The sequence below is a fragment of the Carettochelys insculpta genome, chromosome 7 (assembly GCF_033958435.1).
Source record: "Carettochelys insculpta isolate YL-2023 chromosome 7, ASM3395843v1, whole genome shotgun sequence".
NCBI classification, from domain to species: Eukaryota; Metazoa; Chordata; order Testudines; family Carettochelyidae; genus Carettochelys; species Carettochelys insculpta.
Window position 1 is genome coordinate 1,397,029 of NC_134143.1, and position 19,765 is coordinate 1,416,793.

Here is a 19,765-nt window from a genome sequence, read left to right on the forward strand (position 1 = left end):
AACCACATACTCCTCAGCTGCACACCCAGCAGAACAGGCACAAGCTTCCTGCCCATGGGGAACATTTTCAAACAGCTCCTTCCACCCTCCTCGAACTAAGGGACAAAAGTCTAAAACCAACCAACCCTTTCGCTGAAGCCCAATTCACCCGCTTTGGGACGCAGTGTATCAGAGGTGGTTGCATGTAGCTGTTTGCAGACACACCTCTCCTGATTAGTATACAGCGCCCTTTGGAGTCAATCAAACCCTCTCACTTTTACTTCCCCAATCTGTCACTTTTCTTACAGGCTCTCATGTGACAGGTATCAGGCACAGAGGACTCTGACAGGTAAGTTCCTTCTTGCCAGCTGTGCAGGTGATGTAAAAGGAAAGTAAAGAGGCACTGAAATCAACAGGCACCAATTGAAATGAAAAGAAAAAAGCAGTCCAATAGCACTTTAAAGACTAACAAAAGAATTTATGAGGTGAGCTTTGGTGGGACAGACGCACTTCTTCAGACCAGAGCCAGCCCAGAAAAGACTCAATATTTTAGACACAGAGAACCAAAATCAGTAATCAAGGTTGACAAACCGGAAAAAAAACTATCAATGTGAGCAAATAAGAGAGCAGAGTGGCAGGGCGGGATGAGGGTCAAGAATTAGATTAAACCAAGTATGCAAAAAAGCACTTATAATATCCCAGAAAATTCGCATCCTGGTTGAAACCAAGTGTTACTGTGTGGAATTTGAATATGAAAGAGAGTTCAGCAGTTTCTCTTTCCAAAGCAGACTGAAAATTCTTCTTCAATAAGACGCAAACTCTTCACTCATTAACAGAATGGCCCACTCCATTAAAATGTAGACTAACTGTTTTGTGGATCAGGAGTGTTTTGATGTCTGTTTTGTGCCCATTAACTGTTTTGTCAAAGAGAGTTTGAAGTCTGTCCAATATACAAAGCACCCGGGCATTGTTGGCAAAAATGGCATAAATGATGTTAGCAAAGGAACATGAGAATCTGCCTGTGATTCTGTGAATAATCTGGTTAGGTCCAGTGATGGTATCTCCACAATAGATATGTGGATAAAGCTGGTAGCGGGCTTTGTTGCAAGGAAAAGTCCCAGAACTGGTGTTCCTGCGGGCTAGACTGTAGATATTGGTCAGAATCCTCGTAAGGTTGGGAAGTTGTCTGGAGAAGAGAACAGGCCTGTCACCAAGGGCCTTCTGGAGTGTGGCATCCCGATTAAGGAGAGGTTGTAAGTCTTTGACGATGCATTGCAGTGGTTTGAGTTGGGGGCTGTAGGTGATGACCAGTGGTGTTCTGTTCTTGGCTTTTTTGGGCCTGTCTTGAAGTTGCTGGTCTCTGGGTATTCGTCTGGTCCTGTCAATTTGTTTTTTTTATTTCTCCTAGTGGGTAATTCAAGTTTATGAATATTTTGTAGAGATCTTGTAGTTTTTGGTCTCTGTCAGTTGGATCAGAGCAAATGCGATTAACCTAAGGGCTTGACTGTAAACAATGGCTCTCGTTATGTGTGCAGGATGGAAGCTAGAAGCGTGTAGGTAAGTATAGCGATCAGTGGGTTTCCGGTACAGTGTGGTACTGATCAGACCAGGCTTGATTAGTACTGTAGTGTCCAGGAAATGTGTCTCTTGCGTGGAGTAATCAAGGCATAAGTTGAAGGTGGGGTGCAGATTGTCAAAGTCTCTGTGGAATTCTTCTAGAGTCTCTATACCATGAGTCCAAATCATAAAGATGTCATCAAGGTATCACAAACAGAGGAGGGGTAATAGGGGATGAGAGCTGAGGAATCGTTGTCACTTCCACAGCTAGGTCAGTGCAGGGCAGCTGACGTTAACGTAATGGTGTAATATAGACAAGGCCTTAGTCTCACTTCCCAGGTGGTGTTTTCAATTCAGCCGAAGCTGGTGGTGGTGGTCGTATTTGGCTAAAATCAAGGCACCTCATCTTTTAGGCTCTTGTGGACCCAGCTCAGGCATTATGATGCTCATGGTCTTCCGGCCCCACATGGTGAAAGCCTGGTCTGTGCCCTTTGCCTTGGGCTGCAAATATTATTTACTAAGCGATGATCCGGCTCTTTCTGGCCCAACCCAATCTGATGAGGCCATTTTTCAAGGTTGGGTAGAAAATGGTGTCGGGTCCCAGGAGTTGCGGGGTCAATGTTCCCTCTGACCTTTTCCATCCAGGTGTGGAATGCATTTTATGCACACTCGTGTCTGAGCAAATGTGCACCACCAGTAGAAACAAGAAACCGAGCTGGGGATGCTCTGCTAACGGGCTGGGGAGCATTGGAAACTCTGCTGAGCACTCGCACGAGCCCACAGCTTACAGGGAACACCGACGGCAGCTGCAGCACAAAGATGGAACTTGCTCAAGTAGGTGATTTTTCTCCCCAAGTCTCTTTTTGTAAGGCAACGAAAAGGGAACCGTGGCTGGGACCCCCCAGTCGTTTGTCTGCCAACTAGGCCTGATTTGGAACAGAACAAATTAGGTGACTTAACATGAAGTCTTGGCCAGGGGCCTGAGACAGGGGAGCGTAAGAGGGGGAGCAGCAGAAGGCGCTGCTGGAGAGGTGCCAGTGAGTGCACTGTGGTTTGGTGGGAGTGAAGTGAGTTCGCTGGGTGTTTGCCGTTTGATGCTGATTGCAGCTGATTTCTGTGATGGTGTCAGGTGGGATTGTGCGTCTGGGAGGGTTTGATCCCTTGTTCCCTTGGTTGCCTTTGATCAGCCTGAGGCTCAGCCTGCCCCTGTGTGGCTAAGGAGGGGGAAGGCCTGAGCTGGGTGAGCAGCTTTAAAAGGCAGAGGCAGAGCAATAGGGGAGGGAAGGAAACAGGGAAGTGTAAAAGGGAGTTTGATGGGATCCAGTTAATGCCTTTGGCTCTTTCTGAGCCCCTTGATGCTATTGAAATCTCCACAGCAGTTCCCATCCCCTGTGTGAGCAGAGAGGGACTCAGCCTGTTTTCTTTTCTCCCTTCCCTTCCAAACCCCCAGGGCGTTGCAGGCACCACAGACAGGTGTGTGACTCCCTCCCCTTCCCATGGCATCCTTCTGGCCACAGGCTGAGACCAGCCAACTAACCCAAGGCTCAGCTACCAGGTGGAGCTGGTGACACAGCTCCTGTGCTGCATTACAGAGCTGGCATTCATGCAGTTCTCAGAGCAGAGAAGAGAAGGCCTGGTAGAGATGGTGGGTGTTGGCCCCTTGACTGTGTGGTCACACTGCCAGAGTGGGAGGTTCACCTTCACTCTCCTGAGAGGTTCATATCTGAATTCTGCCTCAGTCTTGCCCCTGATCTAACAGAAACCCAAAGCAACCGCTGGTGAGCTGTTCGGAGAGGCATTGAATCATGGCCAGTTCAGCATGTGGAGAAAGCCACTCGCCTCAGGAAGGGGATTTGAACCCACCTTTCCTTCTGGAGGCCAGAACATCCAGGGAAAGGAAATACAGTATCTTACAGCAGGCACCTTAGACCACGCAGCCATCTCGACACTGCTGGAAAGAATGCTCTTGAGCCACTGATTTTCTTTTACATTTTATGAGTCAGGCAGACAGTTTCCGTACCCAACTGTAGCACAACTCTCTCAAAACCAAACAGCCGTTCTTCAGCACAACAGGTTTTTATACACAGTCACCCTGACCTAATGCTGGGACGTGCTTTGACATTAGCTGAAAATGAATGGATGAAGGAGAAACTGCCAGTTTCCCACCCTGAGGGCTGGAATTCTTCTATCATCATCTCTGCAAAATAGGTGGCAACCAAGCACCCAAGTGATGGGAGATCTTATTGGCTCCTATTCTCCTCCATCCTTAGATATGAAAGTTTCATGAAAGGAAAAAAAAACCAATGAGGAAGAAGGCAGAGCTCTTAAGGATTCTTCCAGAAATGAGCTGGCCCCACAGAAGAGGAAGCAGGACTGTTTCTACCTGGCTGAGAACAAGCGACTAGTTACAAGTTAGACCCATGTGCTAACCACGACACTGCAGAAAATACACACTGACATTTTGGTGCTTTTCTGAAGTGTTCTCGGGAGCCAGTGCATCAGCAAGTTTCCCTTCGAAGAACGGGCAAGCAAAGGGCACGAAGAACTTCTAAAAACTTCATCAGTAGCAGTGGTGCAACAGCTTCTCCAATTCGCCTTTCTCACAAGGAGGAGAAACAGAGACAAACCTTCCAACCAACAATGTTCATATCTGCTCAATGTTTCCTGCCACCGCCCAGGAACCCCTTCAACAAACCAGGAAAGCAAAATGCAAGACCCTCAATGGATTCTCTTCTTGCCATTGGTTGCACCCACAGCACTTAGGAGAGGCAGACATGGTGTTCCCAGGCTCCAGCCCCAGTGCACAGGAGGTCCAGCAGCACAGTCACAGCCCTGCCAGGCCCAGGAGAGGGAGCAGATGCAAACAAGCCCTAAAGGCAGAGTGCAGCGTGTAAGCTGGGGGAGAGAAGAGTCAGTGATACACAAGCAGCCGGTCCTCTGGTGTAAAGCACAGAGCTCAGGACTCTGCCTCTTGCAATCTGAGTTAAACTCCTCAGTAGGACTGCCTCAGTGTCCCTTCCTCACAGCAGTGCAGGCTTGTTCCACCTTTACTGCTCTACCCAGCTCTGAGCCCCTGCACAGGTAATGGCGCACAAGCTGCCTGCTTCAGTGACTGCTCCGCTCCTGTCCCCAGCATGTGCAAAAGCTTTCTCCCAATAGCACGTATGTTCCATACTGTTCAGGGGGTCACCGTCATGCCTGCCCTGCAGACAGCCACAGACACCCCAGCCAGGCTGCCACCTCCCCTCCGGCAGGCCCCAGGTTTATTTAACACAAACCATCACCTTCCCCTTCTCAATGACACTTTTCCCATCACGCTATTGAACTCTCCATCTCTTGTCCTTGTGTAAGTGAGTCGGATGAGCACCGAGCTCCACATTTCTCACCGTCCCCTGGATAATCATAGCTCATGTACATGCCCAGTGCACAGCTGGAGTGAATGCAGAAAGCCCTGAAGCTGCAGAGCACTGAAGGGGGACAGTCAGCTGGGGAAAAGTTTTCTTCTCTCCTCCTTGGGCAAGTGAGGATAGAAACGAAGAGAAGAAAATCCTCTGCCACACTCCAAAGAGGATGGAATTATCCATTTGCACTGTCTTTGCTTCCACCAAATCGGAGAACAAGAGCAGCCGTGTGCTACCAAAGGCCAAGACATCAGTGCAAGCTGGGAGAGAGCTGCTGTATTGGCTGAGACAATCAATATCAAGGAAAGAAAGAAACTGGCTAGGATGGGATGTGATGTGAACCCCTGACATTGTGGGGGGGGTAGAAACCTTTCCACCATCTACCACAGGTCACAATCGCTACACCAATTCACCTCACATTCTGCTACCCAGCAGATGGAGTCAAGGGTGTATAAATATAGGTATGTATAAGTGTGTTGCACAAAGTCCAGGTCTCCTCAGGGTCTCTCACAAGTACTGAGATGGAAACCCAGGTAATATCAGGAAATTCTATGATATAAATCACTGATAGCAACTCCAGTTCCCAATTTCCTCTCCTCCAGCCCAAAGGCAGCTCTCTGGCGTAAACCACCCCCCAGCCCTTAGGATTTAGCCTCACTGTCCGTTAACCCCTTCCCCTCGGTACCAAGCGGCCCCAGTTCCCCAGCGGGGGCTGCCCTGCAGAAGGGTTTAGTATCTCACAGGAAGTGCCCCACACCAGCTCTCCTTTGACACTGCAGAGTTTGCCTCTGTTCCCGCACTGAGAGATCCGTTATTTCCTTACAGCCACTCCTGCGCCAGGAAGGCTTCACGGGCTGAATGACGAGTGTGTCAGGAAAGTGCCAATCAAACCAGCCAGTGATTCGATTTAAATGTAAGACTGAATTTCCCGCCCTTGTGCTCCTGGGCAGCCTCCTCTGTGGGCAGCACCGTGTGAGCGCGGTGAGCCCAGGGTCCGTCACAGACAACACAGATGGGGCTTTGATCCTCTTCACAGAACAGTTTCAGAGCCTCCTGGTGCTCCCCACACACCCCGTCCCCTCCGGCTCCCTTCACTGCCAGTAAACGCAGCCCTCTGAGCAGTTCCACTACGTTTGCAGCTTCCTGTTGGGCCGGAGGTGTCTCTGCCACACAGTCTCTCTGCACTGAGGGCAGGAGGGGGCTGGATCGGGCCCCCCCCCAGCACTGGCTGAGGCAGGCTGGGCAGAAGTTGTACCCACACTCTGTAATCACGGGGTCCTTGAAATGCTCCAGACAGACGGGACACGTCGCTTCCTCCTGGAGACTTTTCGCAGGGCTCACTGCAGCCCTGGCTCCATCTGGGCTGGGGAACAGGGCTAGTTTCAACTTCCTCAGTTCAGACTAGGCCCGGCCTGCAGCAAATACTGGGCATTCCCCTTCCCGGAACTGACTCGGCTCTTGGCTGGAGTGGGCAGAGCCAGCTGGTGTCATTGCAGCCCTGGAGGCTTTGGGGAAAAGCCGACCACACTTGGGCACCCAGCCTGCAATCTGCCACTTGTGCTGCTGTGGCAGGTCACTGGGGCTGCATGTGGACGCCAGAATCCCCCACTCCTGATAAGCTGCCAGAACTGGGTGTGTCTAAGGGGTGATATTCAGCCCTAGGCAGAATTCAGTGAATTTAATCCATAGTTCTGACAGAATTAATATTTATAGTATTTTACATTTATCTCCTGACACGCTCCCAGCTGCAAAGGTCTTATCCATTTCAATGGGCAGAGCCGTGGGAAGCTCTGCATGGTAGGAGGTGAAACAATACGGTGCTCAGTCAGTATTTTCTGAACGGCAGCAGACACCCACTCCAAACTCCAAACTTTGTAACCGTTAAAACCAAAACTGTCAAGAGCACATCTGGAACCCTCAGAACTCCACAGCCTGACATCCAACTCTGCCAAGGGCTCCCGTCGCCTCATTCCTCTGGGCCCTGTCTGTGCCCTTCAGTAATTCGAAACTGGAATTTCAGTTTCTGGAGTGAAATGGATATTTACTGGCATCTATTGATCACAGAATCATAGAGTGCTAGGACAGGAAGGGACCTTGAGAGGTCATTGAGTCCAGCCCCCTGCCCTCATTGCAGGACCAAGCACTGTCCTAGACCTTCCCTGATACACATCTACCTAACCTGTTCTTAAATATCTCCAGAGATGGGGATTACACAACCTCCCTTGGCAATTTATTCCAGTGTCTGACCACCCTGACAGTTAGGAACTTTTTCCGAATGTCCAACCTAGACCTCCCTCGCTGCAGTTTAAGCCCATTGCCTCTTGTTCTCGCCTCAGAGTTTAACAAGTACAAGTTTTCTCCCTCCTCCTTAAAACATCCTTTTAGATACCTGAAAACTGCTCTCATGTCTCCCCTTAATCTTCTTTTTTCCAAACTGAACAAGCCCAACTCTTTCAGCCTTTCTTCATAGCTCATGTTCTCGAGACCTTTGGTCATTCTTGTTGCTCTTTTCTTGAGCCTTTCCAATTTCTCCACATCTTTCTTGAACTGCGGTGCCGAGAACTGGACACAATACTCCAGCTGAGGCCTGTGCAGCGCATAGGAGAGCGGATGAATGACTTCTCGTGTCTTGTTCACAACACGCCTGTTTATGCATCCCAGAATCATGTTTGCTTTTTTTGCAACAGCATCACACTGTTGACTCATATTAAGCTTGTGGCCCACTAGAACCCCTAGATCCCTGTCTGCTGTAGTCGTTCCCAGACAGTCTCTCCCCATTTTGTATGTGTGAAACTGATTGTTCCTTCCCAAGTGGAGCACTTTGCATTTGTCCTTACTAAACTTCATCCTGTTTACCTCAGACCATTTCTCCAATTTATCCAGATCATTTTGAATTATGACCCTATCCTCCAAAGCAGCTGCAACCCCTCCCAGCTTGGTATCATCTGCAAACATAATGTGTACTTTCTATGCCAATATGTAAATCGTTGATGAAGATATTGAACAGAACCGGTCCTAAAACAGACCCCTACAGAACCCCACTTGTTATACTTTTCCAGCAGGATTGAGAACCATTAAGAACTACTCTCTGAGTACGATTATCCAGCCAGTTATGCACCCACCTTATAGAAGCCTCATCTAAATTGTATTTGCAGAGTTTTTTTACTAGAATATCATGTGAGACCGTATCAATGCTTTACTATAGTCTAGGTATACCACATCTACCCCTTCTCCCCTATCCACAGGGCTCGTTATCTTATCAAAGAAAGCGATCAGATTGGTTTGACATGATTTGTTCTTTACAAATCCATGTTGGCTGTTTCGTATCACCTTACCACCTTCCAAGTGCTTGCAGATGATTTCTTTAATTACCTGCTCCATTATCTTTACTGGTACCGAAGGTAAGCTGACTGGCCTGTTGTTTCCTAGTTTATTCTTATTCCCCTTTTGATAGATGGGCACTATATCTTCCCTTTCCCAGTCTTCTGGAATCTCTCCCTTCTCCTATGATTTTCCAAAATGATAGCTAAAGGCTGAGAGGGATGAAGCCTGGGGATGAGGGTGGCAGATTTGGTCTGAGAGGGGTTAAGCCTGGGGATGGGGGGGAGGGCAGATTTGGCCTGAGAGGGGTTAAGCCTGGGGATGGGGGGGCAGATTTGGGCTGAGAGGGGTTAAGCCTGGGGATGGGGGGGCAGATTTGGGGCTGAGAGGGGCTAAGCCTGGGGATGGGGGGGGCAGATTTGGGGCTGAGAGGGGTTAAGGGGTTATGAGGGATTCTGTGAAATTCTTTCAAGTTTAAAAGGGTTCTGTGGCCAAGTAAAATTGGGAAGCACTGACCCAGGCAATCACACACAGCCGGCGTCCTCCGCTTCCCCCGCCAGCCCCCCTGTGCTCAACAAGGGAGCGCAGCTCATCCCTTCCAGGGTGGGGGTCCCAGCTGACTGCAGTGAGAAAAAGTGGGTCCTGATGTCGAACCTTTGCTCCTGCCTGATGTAAACCATGAGAACAGCCCTTATGGGTCACAGAAAAGGATCAGAAAGGCAAGTGGCCTTATAGTGGCCAAAGCCAAGTGCAACAAAACCCAATACCCAGGCTCCAAAAGCCACTGGATGGCTCAGCTCTGTGAAGATGAGGCTCTGCCAGTGACTACACCCTTCATGCCAGAGGTCACTTTCACAACCCTGAGCAGAGACACAAACAGGGCACATCTCCACTACTCCCTCCCTTGGGAAGGGGCAGGACAATGAGGGATTTTGGCAGATGCTAATGAGGTGCTGACATGAATATGCAGAGACTCATTAGCATAATGGTGGATGTGGAGTTTGTGATAGTGCCGCTTTGGACGTGCAGGCTGCACACGCAGATTGGGGCCCCCCAGGCTCCCAAAGCCTTTCTTCACAAACAGCTGCTGCCAGCGCTGGAACCTCCCGAGAAGTGGAACCTTCATTTGAGCACTTGGAGCTCTGTAGAAGTGCGGGGGGGGGGGTCACTGGTTTGCTCACTGGGCCCCGTCCCCTCCACACTCCTCGCTAGGCCTCCTCCCTCCGAGGCCCCACCTGTGCTCTCCCCTCACTCCCGGTTCACCTCCTCCCATCCCTGCTCTGCCTCTTCCACTGAAGTCTGCCTGCTGCTCTCACCTCTCCTCCCACCGGCCCACCCATCTGCTGCTCTCTCCCCAATTCCCCCAGGCCTCCCCACCTGCTGCTCATGGCTCTCCCTGCCCTACGCCAGGGGCTGCCCAATGCCCAGGGAAGCCCCAACATTACAAGGGGAAGGACCCCTGTTTAGCCTCTCCCTTTGGAGAGCGGTGGGTGCCGCTCGTTCACAGGTCGTACCCTTCAGCCCGGGTGGGTGCTGCTCGTTCATTGGTCGTACCCCTCAGCCCGGGTGGGTGCTTCAAACAGCTCTGGCTCGTGAACACACCCAGATGGGGCACTCCCCGAACAGCTCCACAAATAAATCACAGACATGGTCAGTAATTAAAAGCGTAAAAATATGCCCCAGAGCCCCAATGTGAACCCCTCCTCCCACAGACACTGACTGACCATCATCTCCTCTGCAGCTGCTCTCAGAAATGAAGCGTCTGCCAAAGCAGCGCGTGCTACAGACCTCTGCAGTTCACAGAGCCACCCCTGTTCCATGTATCTCACCTGCCGAGGCAGCTCAATGAAAGTCTGAGCCCAGGGAGGTGATACAGCCAGCAGAACCTGGTCAGAGGACACCAGGTACTGTAAAGCCAGGCTGCCAGGCACCAGCACCCCCAGGCAGTGGCATTGTGATGCAGGCAGGGACTCCCTTAGAGCCCTCCCACAAGACTGGACCTGCACAGCTCCCTGTGCCTGCTGGAACCTCCCCATCCATAGCAGCCAGGCCACTTAGTCAAGATGCCCCAAGGGCTCACCTAGAGCTTGAAACCGGCACCGTGGCCTTATCAGCATCTGTGTCTAAACAGCTCAGCCAGCTGATAGGAACTGGTTTTACAAGTGTCATCTTAGGAAAGGAGCCAGGGGAGCGGCAGGGACAGATGCACTCAACAATGAGGTGACTGGGGCAGAACTTCTACTTGTCCAGAGGGGAATTAGCTCAAATGGTAGAGCGCTTGCTTAGCATGTAAGAGGTAGTGGGATAGATGCCCACATTCTCCAGTGCAAGCCATTTTCTGCAGCCTTTTCTTCCAAGGCAATGTGAGACCAGGCCCCCCTTCCTTCTGCTTGGCTGCTCCCCAGGAAGCTCTCAATGTAGAGGGGGCATTTGGAGCTGTCTCTGCTTGGCTGTGTGCAATGGCACAAAAGAGCATTTGAACATCTCCTCTCCCACCTGCTGAGAAGAACAGCTCTGACCTGGAGGCTGAATTTCAAAGAGGAAGCCATGGCCATGGGCTGCCTCAGGTGAGAGAAAGTGGTGATGCACATGTGAGCCATGTACCTAATATGGTGATGCCCCAGAGCGGGTAGCAGTGAGTTGTAGGTCAGTCATTGTGGTGGGCAGGTTCAGCACTACACAGGCAGGAGGTTCTGGAGTTGGGGTGACAGCTGTGGGGTCTGCTCCTCTGGGCTCTGTGCCTGTGGGTAGGAGAGCAGACAGGGCAGCTGCTGGTGCAAGGCCATGTGCTCTGGGTGAGCTGGAGCAGCTGAACTCAGGAGCAGGCAGCAGGCTGGGGTCCCTCCATGGGAAGGACGTTGCAGCAGGGGGTGATGGTGTTACCCTCTGCCAGGGAACATGGGGCATGTTAATCTCGTGATCAAGGCAGCGGAGGGAGGGGATAGGCAGGGTCTGTGGGGACATCCGGCAGGGGCGTAGGACAGCGGGTGAGGGGCAGCAGGGTCAGAGGGAATTCCCAGCCAGGGCTCAGGGTAGTGGGGAATGGAAGACAGAGTGTGAGGGGGGGATGCCAGGTTGGGGTTCAGGGTGGTGGGGGAGGGGCAGAGGGGATGCCCAGTTGGGATTCTGAGCAGTGGGGGAGGGGTAGCAAGCTAATTCCAGAGCCCCCGTGACCCTGCAGCTCACTGTTGCTCCTTTCTGAAAGGGCCCTTGTGAGCTGTCACTGGGCAGGCCGGCTCGCTCAGTTGCTCATTCCTATGAGCAGATGGGAACAAGGGGCCTTCGAAATAGGCGGGGTCCTGTCGAAAAGGAGCCCCGTCGGGACGAGACGTGTGGCGGTGAGACGCGTCAATTTCGAAGTGCCGCGGCCGCCCGTATGCTAATGAGGCGTTGAATATGTATTTCATCGCTTCATTAGTAAACTTTGAAATGGCCATTTGCATGGCTATTTCGAAGTTTTTGGCTAGTGTAGACATGGCCATAGAGACGCTCCAGTTTGGTCAATGTAAACCGCAGTGAGGCGTTGCTGGTGCATGATGGCATATATTATATTAGTAGATGTGAGCTAAAGGAACCCCTGAAAGTGTGCTTGCTGTTCGGTCCTGTGATGATATTTATGGTGTAGATATGCGAGCACAATTGGCAGCAAGGTTTGTTGCAGGGCTTGGTGCCCAGTTTAGAGTTACTGTGTTGTGACCTTTTGTTAGTTGCTGGTGAGATTTTGTTTCAGGTTGGCAGGCTGTCTGCAGGCAAGGACAGGCCTCTCAAGGGCTGTGAGAGTGAAGGATCATTGTCCAGGATGGTTTGCAGACCACAATTGATACATTGGAGAGGCCTTAGGTCGTGTCTCTATGTGACAGCCAGTGGTGTTCTCTTGTTTTCTTTGCAAGGCCTGTCTTGAGGCAGGCGGCGTCTGGGTACCCATCTGGCTGTGTCAATCTGCTTCCTCACTTCCTTAGGTGGGTATTGTAGTTTGAGGAAAGCTTGGTAAAAGTCTTGTAGATGTTTGTCTCTGATGGATCCGAGCAAATCCGGCTGTACATTAGTGCCTGGGTGTGCGCAATGCATCGTGTAGTCTGCTCTGGATGGAATCTGGAGGCGTGTAGATAAGCATAGAGGTCTGTGGGTTTTCGGTATCGGGTAGTATTTATGTGACCATCACTTATCTGCATAGTAGTGTGCAGGAAGTGGATCTCTTGTGTGAACTGGTCCAGACTGAGGCTGATGGTGGGGTGGAAACTGTTGAAATCCTGGAGGAACTCTTCAAGAGCCTCCTTCCCAACCAATGAAGCAGTTGTAGATGTCCTTGTGCTTTCAGCGAGCGTTCTCTGCTATTAATCTTAGTGTCTGTATATGCTGTATGATACTTTTATCTTTTCCAAATCCCACTTACTTGTCTGTTAGATGTTCCTTTATCTTTGATCTCAATCTGTCCATCAGTACCAGCAGCAGCAGCGTGCGTCGATGACTTGTGAGGGCAATCCTTCTGTGCACTTCCCTTCTTGTGTATTGTCACCAGCGCGGATGTTGCCCATTCCTTACAGGACTTTCCTTCCTTCCATGCGATCTTACATAGTCGGCCTGTTTAACTGTTGATGAACAGAGCAGCGAGGGAGGTGTAGGTTGGACATTCGGAAAAAGTTCCTAACTGTCAGGGTGGTCAGACACTTAAATAAATTGCCAAGGGAGGTTCTGTAATCCCCATCTCTGGAGATATTTAAGAACAGGTTAGGTAGATGTGTATCAGGGATGGTCTAGACAGTACTTGGTCCCCATGAGGGCAGGGGGCTCGACTCAATGACCTCTCAAGGTCCCTTCCTGTCCTAGCACTCTATGATTCTGTGATCAGTAGATGCCACTAAATATCCATTTCACTCCAGAAACTGAAATTCCAGTTTGGAATTACTGAAGGGCACAGACAGGGCCCAGAGGGATGAGGCGACGGGAGCCCTTGGCTGAGTTGGATGTCAGGCTGTGGAGTTCTGAGGGTTCCAGATGTGCTCTTGACAGTTTTGGTTTTAACGGTTACAAGGTTTGGAGTTTGGAGTGGGTGTCTGCTGCCGTTCAGTAAATACTGTCTGAGCACCGTATTGTCTCACCTCCTACCATGCAGAGCTTCCCACGGCTCTGCCCATTGAAATGGATAAAACCTTTGCAGCTGGGAGCGTGTCAGGAGATAAATGTAAAATATTATAAATATTAATTCTGTCAGAACTATGGATTAAATTCACTGAATTCTGCCTAGGGCTAAATATCACCCCTTAGACACCCCCAGGTATGGCAGCTTATCAAGAGTGGGGGATTCTGGTTTCCACGTGCAGCCCCAGTGACCTGCCACAGCAGCACAAGTGGCAGATTGCAGGCTGGGTACCCAAGTGTGGTTGGCTTTTCCCCAAAGCCCCCAGGGCTGCAATGACACCAGCTGGCTCTGCCCACTCCAGCCAAGAGCCAAGTCAGTTCCAGGAAGGGGAATGCCCAGTATTTGCTGCAGGCCGGGCCTAGTCTGAACTGAGGAAGCTGAAACTAGCCCTGTTCCCCAGCCCAGAGGGAGCCAGGGCTGCAGTGAGTCCTGCGAAAAGTCTCCAGGAGGAAGCGACGTGTCCCATCTGTCTGGAGCATTTCAAGGACCCCGTGATTACAGAGTGTGGGTACAACTTCTGCCCAGCCTGCCTCAGCCAGTGCTGGGGGGGGGGTCCCGATCCAGCCCCCTCCTGCCCTCAGTGCAAAGAAACTGTGTGGCAGAGACACCTCCAGCCCAACAGGCACCTGCAAACGTAGTGGAACTGCTCAGAGGGCTGAGTTTGCTGGCAGTGAAGGGAGCCGGAGGGGACGGGGTGTGTGGGGAGCATCAGGAGGCTCTGAAACTGTTCTGTGAAGAGGATCAAAGCCCCATCTGTGTGGTCTGTGACGGACCCTGGGCTCACCGCGCTCACACGGTGCTGCCCACAGAGGAGGCTGCCCAGGAGCACAAGGTCGGGAAATTCAGTCTTACATTTAAATCGAATCACTGGCTGGTTTGATTGGCACTTTCCTGACACACTCGTCATTCAGCCCGTGAAGCCTTCCTGGCGCAGGAGAGGCTGTAAGGAAATAACGGATCTCTCAGTGCGGGAACAGAGGCAAACTCTCCAGTGTCAAAGGAGAGCTGGTGTGGGGCACTTCCTGTGAGGTACTAAACCCTTCTGCAGGGCAGCCCCCGCTGGGGAACTGGGGCCGCTTGGGACCAAGGGGAAGGGGTTAAGGGACAGTGAGGCTAAATCCTAAGGGCTGGGGGGTGGTTTACGCCAGAGAGCTGCCTTTGGGCTGGAGGAGAGGAAATTGGGAACTGGAGTTGCTATCAGTGATTTATATCATAGAATTTCCTGATATTACCTGTGTTTCCATCTCAGTACTTGTGAGAGACCCTGAGGAGACCTGGACTTTCTGCAACACACTTATACACACCTACATTTATACACCCTTGACTCCATCTGCTGGGTAGCAGAATGTGAGGTGAATCGGTGAAGTGATTGTGACCTGTGGTAGATGGTGGAAAGGCTTCTAACCCCCAGTGTCAGGGGTTCACATCACATCCCAGGCAGTTTCTTTCCCGCCTGGATATTGATTTTCTCAGCCAATACAGCAGGTCTCTCCCAGCTTGCACTGATGTCTTGGCCTTTGGTAGCACACGGCTGTTCTTGTTCTCCGATTTGGTGGAAGCAAAGACAGTGCAAATGGATAATTTCATCCTCTTTGGAGTGTGGCAGAGGATTTTCTTCTCTTCATTTCTATCCTCACCTGCCCAAGGAGGAGAGAAGAAAACTTTTCCCCAGCTGACTGTCCCCCTTCAGTGCTCTGCAGCTTCAGGGCTTTCTGCATTCGCTCCAGCTGTGCACTGGGCATGTACATGAGCTATGATTATCCAGGGGACGGTGAGAAATGTGGAGCTCGGTGCTCATCCGACTCACTTACACAAGGACAAGAGATGGAGAGTTCAAAAGTGTGATGGGAAAAGTGTCATTGAGAAGGGGAAGGTGATGGTTTGTGTTAAATAAACCTGGGGCTGCCGGAGGGGAGGTGGCAGCCTGGCTGGGGTGTCTGTGGCTGTCTGCAGGGCAGGCATGACGGTGACCCCCTGAACAGTATGGAACATACGTGCTATTGGGAGAAAGCTTTTGCACATGCTGGGGACAGGAGCGGAGCAGTCACTGAAGCAGGCAGCTTGTGCGCCATTACCTGTGCAGGGGCTCAGAGCTGGGTAGAGCAGTAAAGGTGGAACAAGCCTGCACTGCTGTGAGGAAGGGACACTGAGGCAGTCCTACTGAGGAGTTTAACTCAGATTGCAAGAGGCAGAGTCCTGAGCTCTGTGCTTTACACCAGAGGACCGGCTGCTTGTGTATCACTGACTCTTCTCTCCCCCAGCTTACACGCTGCACTCTGCCTTTAGGGCTTGTTTGCATCTGCTCCCTCTCCTGGGCCTGGCAGGGCTGTGACTGTGCTGCTGGACCTCCTGCGCACTGGGGCTGGAGCCTGGGAACACCATGTCTGCCTCTCCTAAGTGCTGTGGGTGCAACCAATGGCAAGAAGAGAATCCATTGAGGGTCTTGCATTTTGCTTTCCTGGTTTATTGAAGGGGTCCCTGGGCGGTGGCAGGAAACATTGAGCAGATCTGAACATTGTTGGTTGGAAGGTTTGTTTCTGTTTCTCCTCCTTGTGAAAAAGGTAAATTGGAGAAGCTGTTGCACCACTGCTCTTGATGAAGTTTTTAGAAGTTCTTCGTGCCCTTTGCTTGCCCGTTCTTCGAAGGGAAACTTGCTGATGCACTGGCTCCCGAGAACACTTCAGAAAAGCACCAAAACACCAGTGTGTATTTTCTGCAGTGTTGTGGTTAGCACATTGGTTGAACTTGTAAATAATTGCTTGTTCTAAGCCAGGTAGAAACAGTCCTGCTTCCTCTTCTGTGGGGCCAGCTCATTTCTGGAAGAATCCTTAAGAGCTCTGCCTTCTTCCTCATTGGTTTTTTTTTTCCTTTCATGAAACTTTAATATCTAAGGATGGGGGAGAATATGAGCCAATAAGAGCTCCCATCACTTGGGTGCTTGGTTGCCACCTCCTAGCAAAGATGATGATAGAAGAATTCCAACCCTCAGGGTGGCAAACTGGCAGTTTCTCCTTCATCCATTTCTTTTCAGCTAAAGTCAAAGCACGTCCCAGCATTAGGTCAGGGTGACTGTGTATAAAAACCTGCTGTGCTGAAGAATGGCTGTTTGGTGTTGAAAGAGTTGTGCTACAGTTGTGTACGGAAACTGTCTGCCTGACTCATAAAATATTAAAGAAAATTAGTGGCTCAAGAGCATTCTTTCCAGCAGTGTCGGGATGGCTGCGTGGTCTAAGGTGCCAGATGTAAAATACTGTCTTTTCTTTCCCTGGATGTTCTGGCCTCCAGAAGGAAAGGTGGGTTCAAATCCATTTCCTGAGGCGAGTGGCTTTCTCCACATGCTGAACTGGCCTTGATTCAATGCCTCACCGAACAGCGCACCAGTGGTTGCTTTGGATTTCTGTTAGATCAGGGGCAAGAGTGAGGCAGAATTCAGATATGAACCTCTCGGGAGAGTGAAGGTGAACCTCCCACTCTGGCAGTGTGACCACACAGTCAAGGGGCCAACACCCACCATCTGCACCAGGCTTCTCTTCTCTGCTCTGAGAACTGCATGAATGCCAGCTCTGTAATGCAGAACAGGAGCTGTGTCACCAGCCCCACCGGGTAGCTGAGCCTTGGGTTAGTTGGCTGGTCTCAGCCTGTGGCCAGAATGATGCCACGGGAAGCGGAGGGAGACACACACCTGTCTGTGGTGCCTGCAACGCCCTGGGGGTGTGGAAGGGAAGGGAGAAAAGAAAACAGGCTGAGTCCCTCTCTGCTCACACAGGGGATGGGAACTGCTGTGGAGATTTCAATAGCATCAAGGGGCTCAGAAAGAGCCAAAGGCATTAACTTGATCCCATCAAACTCCCTTTTACACTTCCCTGTTTCCATCCCTCCCCTATTGCTCTGCCTGTGGCTTTTAAAGCTGCTCACCCAGCTCAGGCCTTCCCCCTCCTTAGCCACACAGGGGCAGGCTGAGCCTCAGGCTGCTCAAAGGCAACCAAGGGAACAAGGGATCAAACCCTCCCAGACACACAATCCCACCTGACACCATCACAGAAATCACCTGCAATCAGCATCAAACGGCAAACACCCAGCAAACTCACTTCACTCCCACCAAACAACAGTGCACTCACTGGCACCTCTCCAGCAGCGCCTTCTGCTGCTCCCCCTCTTACGCTCCCCTGTCTCAGGCCCCTGGCCAAGACTCCATGTTAAGTCACCACAATTGTTCTGTCCCAAATCAGGCCTAGTTGGCAGACAAACGACTGGGGGGTCCCAGCCACCTTTCCCTTTTTGCTGCCTTACAAAAAGAGACATGGGGAGAAAAATCACCTACTTGAGCAAGTTCCATCTTTGTGCTGCAGCCGCCGTCGGTGTTCCCTGTAACCGGTGGGCTCGTGCGAGTGCTCAGCAGAGTTTCCAATGCTCCCCAGCTCGTTAGCAGAGCATCCCCAGCTCGGTTTCTTGTTTCTACTGATGGTGCACATTTGCTCAGTCACGAGTGTGTATAAAATGCATTCCACACCTGGATGGAAAAGGTCAGAGGGAACATTGACCCCCCAACTCCTGGGACCCGACACCATTTTCAACCCAACCTTGAAAAATGGCCTCATCAGATTGGGTTGGGCCAGAAAGAGACGGATCATCGCTTAGTAAATAATATTTGCAGCCCAAGGCAAAGGGCACAGACCAGGCTTTCACCATTTGGGGCCGGAAGACCATGAGCATCAGGATGCCTGAGCTGGGTCCACAAGAGCCTAAAAGATGAGTTGCCTTGATTTTAGCCAAATACGACCACCACCACCAGCTTCGGCTGAATTGGAAACACCACCTGGGAAGTGAGACAAAGACCTTGTCTATATTACACCATTAGGTTAACATCAGCTGCCCTGCACTGACCTAGCTGTGGAAGTGACAACGATTCCTCAGCTCTCATCCCCTATTAGCCCTCCTCTACTTAAGATACCTTGATGACATTATTATGATTTGGATTCATGGTATAGAGATTCTAGAAGAATTCCACAGAGACTTTTACAATCTCCACCCCACCATCAACTTATGCCTCGATTACTCCACGCAAGAGAAACATTTCCTGGACACTGCAGTACTAATCAAGGATGGTCTGATCAGTACCACACTGTACCGGAAACCCACTGATTGCTATACTTACCTACACGCTTCTAGTTTCCATCCTGCACACATAACGAGATCCATTGTTTCCAGTCAAGCCCTTAGATATAATCGCATTTGCTCTGATCCAACTGACAGAGACCAAAAACTACAAGATCTCTACAAAATATTCATAAACTTGAATTTCCCACCAGGAGAAATAAAAAAAAACAACTTGACAGGACCAGACGAATACCCAGAGACCAGCAACTCCAAGACAGGCCCAAAAAATCCAAGAACAGAACACCACTGGTCATCACCTACAGCCCCCAACTCAAACCACTGCAATGCATTGTCAAAGACTTACAACCTCTCCTTAATCGGGATGCCACACTCCAGAAGGCCCTTGGTGACAGGCCTGTTCTCTTCTCCAGACAACTTCCCAACCTTACGAGGATTCTGACCAATATCTACAGTCTATCCCGCAGGAACACCAGTTCTGGGACTTTTCCTTGCAACAAAGCCCACTACCAGCTTTACCCACATATCTATTCTGGAGATACCATCACTGGACCTAACCAGAATATTCACAGAATCACAGGCACATTCTCATGTTCCTCTGCTAACATCATTTATGCCATCATGTGCCAACAATGCCCGGGTGCTTTGTATATTGGACAGACTTCAAACTCTCTGCGACAAAGAGTTAATGGGAACAAAACAGACATCAAAACACTCCTGATCCACAAAACAGTTAGTCTACATTTTAATGGAGTGGGCCATTCTGTTAATGACGGAAGAGTTTGCGTCTTATTGAAAAAGAATTTTCAGTCTGCTTTGGAAAGAGAAACTGCTGAACTCTCTTTCATATTCTAATTCCACACAGTAACACTTGGTTTCAACCAGGATGCTAATTTTCTGGGACATTATAGGGGCTCTTTTGCATACTTGGTTTAATCTAATTCTTGACCCTCACCCCGCCCTGCCACTCTGCTCTCTTATTTGCTCACATTGATAGTTTTTTTCTGATTTGTCAACCTTGATTACTGTTTTTGGTTCTCTGTGTCTAAAATATTGAGTCTGTTCTGGGCTGGCTCTGGTCTGAAGAAGTGGGTCTGTCCCACCAAAGCTCACCTCATAAATTCTTTTGTTAGTCTTTAAAATGCTACTTGACTGCTTTTTTGTTTTCATTTCAATTGGTGCCTGTTGATTTCAGTGCCTCTCTACTTTCCTTTTACATCACCTGCACAGCTGGCAAGAAGGAACTAACCTG